The sequence below is a fragment of the Theropithecus gelada genome, chromosome X, assembly GCF_003255815.1.
Source record: "Theropithecus gelada isolate Dixy chromosome X, Tgel_1.0, whole genome shotgun sequence".
Taxonomy (NCBI): Eukaryota; Metazoa; Chordata; class Mammalia; order Primates; family Cercopithecidae; genus Theropithecus; species Theropithecus gelada.
The window spans coordinates 117,883,444-117,886,990 of NC_037689.1; the positions used below are offsets into that span (position 1 = coordinate 117,883,444).

Below are 3,547 nucleotides of genomic sequence, written 5' to 3' on the forward strand. Positions count from 1 at the left end.
GTAATCCCAGCACTTTGGGAGGCCGAGGCTGGTGAATCACTTGACTCCAGGAATTTGAGACCAGCCTGGCCAACATGGCGAAACCCCATCTCTACAAAAAATAGAAAAATTAGCCGGGCATGGTGGCATGCACCTGTGGTCCCAGTTACTCAGGAAGCTGCAGCAGGAGGATCTCTGGAGCCTGGGAGGTTGAGGCTGCAGGGAGCCGTGATAGTGCCACTGCACTCTAGCCTCGGTGACAGAGTGAGACCCTGCTTCCAAAACTAACAAACAAAAAGAAGGTGGACTGTAACAGGTTAAAGATGTATTACTATAAAACCTAAAGCAACCACTAAAATAACAAAACAAAGAGTTATATTTAATAAGCCAACAAAGGCAATAAAATATAATCGTTAAAATGCTCAATTCATATTAATTTATTACTTTTTCCTTTTTTTCTTTTCCTTTTTTTGTGGAGGCTTTCTGGAAAACCAGAAAACCTGCTAGACAAATTCTAAAAGAGCTGTAACACTGACTTTTTCCTTTTTTGAATCATGCTTTTGCCCTAAACCCCATAGATTTTCTCCTATATTTTTTCTAAAAGTGTTACAATTTTACATTTTATATCTAAGTCTGTGGCCCACTTTGAGTTATTTTTTGTATATGGTGTGAGATTTAGATTGAAGTTCATTTTGTTTTGCTTACGGTTGTCCAATTGTGCCAACACCGTTTGTTAAAAAGGCTATCGTTCCTCCATTGATTTGCTTTTGTATGTTTGTCAAAAATCAGTTGGAATAGCAAACTATATGTTACATGTACTTTGCCATAATAAAAGAAGAAAAAAACAAACAGATGGGTTCTTTCTTCTGTTGCATTGATCTGTATGTCTATATTTCCACCAATATCACACGGTCTTTATTACTGTAACTATATATTAGGGCTTAATATCAAATACAGTAATTCCTCCCACTTTATTCTTCTTTTTCAAGAATAAGTTTGTCTATTTCTACAAAAAGCCTTGCTGGGATTTTGATAGGAATTGCATTGCATCTATAGATCAGTTTGGGAATATACTATGTTGTGTATTCTAATCCATAAGTATGCTATGGCACTCCGTTTATTTCAGTCTTCTTTGATCTCTTTCATTAGTATTTTGTAATTTTCACCATACAGATCCTGTATGTGTTTTGTTAAGTTTATATCTAAGTATGTACTGTTCTTCAGAACAATTATAACTGGTATAGCGTTTTTCATTTTGGTTTCCACATGCTCTCTGTTAATATATAGAAATGCATTTGGCCTTTGCACGTTAATCTTGAATCCTGCAACCTTTCAAGCTCACCTATTAGTTGTAGAGGATTTTTTGTTGTTTATTTGCTTGGTAGATTTATTAGGCTTTTCTGTGTAGAAAAGCATGCCATCTTCAGGTAAGGACAGATTTATTCTTCCTTTCTAATCGGTTTTCCTTTTATTTTTTTCTTGTCTTATTGTGTTGTGTTTCCAGTACTATGCTGAATGAGTACTGAGAGTGAGTATCCATGCCTGGTTTCGAAACAGGTGGAATCCAGTTACTCTTTCACCATGAACTGTGATGTTAGTTGTACGGGTTTTGTAGATGCCTTTTATCAAGTTAAGGTAGTTCCCCTATCATGCTAACTTGCTGATTTTTTTTTTTTTTAATATAAATGGGTGTTGGATTTTGTCAAATGTTTTCTCTGTGTCAATGAATATGATAATATTATTTTCTTTCTTGAGCCTATTGATATGGTGAATTACATAGGTTTTTGAGTATTGAACCACCCTTGAATACAGGCATACCTTGTTTTACTGTGCTTTGCAGATATTATGTTTTTTACAAATTGAAGGTTTGTAGCAACCCTTGAGCAAGTCTATCAGTACCATTTTTCCAACAGCATGTGGTCACTTTGTGTCTCTGTGATAGCATGTTTTAACAATAAAATATTTTTTAAAGTATGTACATTGTTTTTTAGACATAATGCTATTGCACATTTAATAGACTACAGTATGGTATAAACATAAGCATTTTATATGCACTCTTTTTCCTTTTTTGTGAAGGTTTTCCAGAAAACCTGCTAGACAAATTCTAAAAGCTGTAACACTGACTTTTTCTTTTTGTGACTCGCTTTATTGCAGTATTTGCTTTATTGTGATGATCTGGAACTGAACCTGCATCATCTCACAGGTACGCCTGTACTGTGGTGGCTAATTTTGTGTGTCAACTTGACTGGCCATGGGTGCTCAGATTAAACATTATTTCTGGATCTGTGAGGATGTTTCCAGGTGAGGTTATCATTTCAATCAGTGAACTCAATATGTAGATTGCCTGCCCTGATGTGGGTGAGCATGATCCAATCCATTGAGGGCCTGAAGAGAACAAGAGGTGGAAAGAGAAGAAAACTGCCCTTTTTGCTTCTTGTTTGCTTGCCTGAATTGAGACATCTCATCTCCAACCCTTCGGCTGGGATTTACACCACTGGCTCCCTGGTTCTCAAACTTTCAATCTCAGACTAAGTTACACTAACAGTTTTCCTGGGTTTCCAGCTTACAGATGACAGATCATGGGACTTCTCAGCCTCCATAATTCCGTGAGCCAATTCCTCAATTCCTTGTGTGTGTCTCTCTCCCTCTTTTTTCATCTCCTACTGGTTCTGTTTCTCTAGAGAACCCTGACAAGTACAAATACCTGGAATAAATCCTACTTGATCATGGTGTATAGTTGTTTTTATAAAATATTATATTTCATTTGCTAATATTTTGTAGAGTAGTTTTTGTGCCTATGTTCATAACAGATGCTGGTCTGTAGCTCCTTCCTTCCTTCCTTCCTTCCTTCCTTCCTTCCTTCCTTCCTTCCTCCCTCCCTCCCTCCCTCCCTCCTTCCTCCCTTCCTTCCTCCCTCCCCTCCCTTCTCCTCCCTCCTTCCCTTCCCTTTCCCTCCTTTTCTTCCTTCCTGCCTTCCTCCCTCCCCCTTCCGTTCTTCCCCTCCCCTCCCCTCCCCTCCCTTCCCCTTCCCTTCTCTTCTCTTCCCTTCCCTTCTGATACTGTCTTAGAATTTTGTATGAGGTTAATAATCATCTTATAAAATGACTTGGGAAGTGTTTCCTTCTCTTATTTTCTGGAAGAGATTGTGTAAAATCTTTTTCAAATGTTTGGTAGAATTCTCAGTAAAACTACATGGGTCTGGACATTTATTTTTTTGAGAGCTTTATAGTTATAAACCCGATTTATTTAATGGTTATAGGACTATTCCGATTATTTTATATTGGTTCAGTTTTGATCATTTGTGATTTTGTGGTTTGTGGCCTATGGTTTGAAGAATTGGTTCATTTCTTCTATGTTGTTGAATTTATGAGCATAAAGTTGTTTACAGTATTCCTTTTATTCTTTTTTTAAACATTTGTGGGTACACAGTAGGTATATATATTTATGGGTACATGAGATGTTTTGATACAGGATGCAATGTGAAATAAGCACACCATGGATAATGAGGTATCCATCCCCTCAAGCATGTTTCCACTGAGTTACAAACAATCCAGTTACACTCTTGAGT

At 37.2% G+C, this 3,547-nt stretch overlaps 1 non-coding gene and 1 pseudogene across 1 annotated transcript; both read right to left on the bottom strand.

The window, feature by feature from the left end:
• Positions 1-453: 453 nt before the first annotated feature.
• On the bottom strand, positions 454-513 carry LOC112616708. Its single transcript, XR_003117738.1, has one exon. It is a non-coding gene; the product is annotated as a U7 small nuclear RNA (small nuclear RNA).
• Positions 514-2,051: 1,538 nt separating this feature from the next.
• On the bottom strand, positions 2,052-2,101 carry LOC112616716 (annotated as a pseudogene).
• Positions 2,102-3,547: the final 1,446 nt, after the last annotated feature.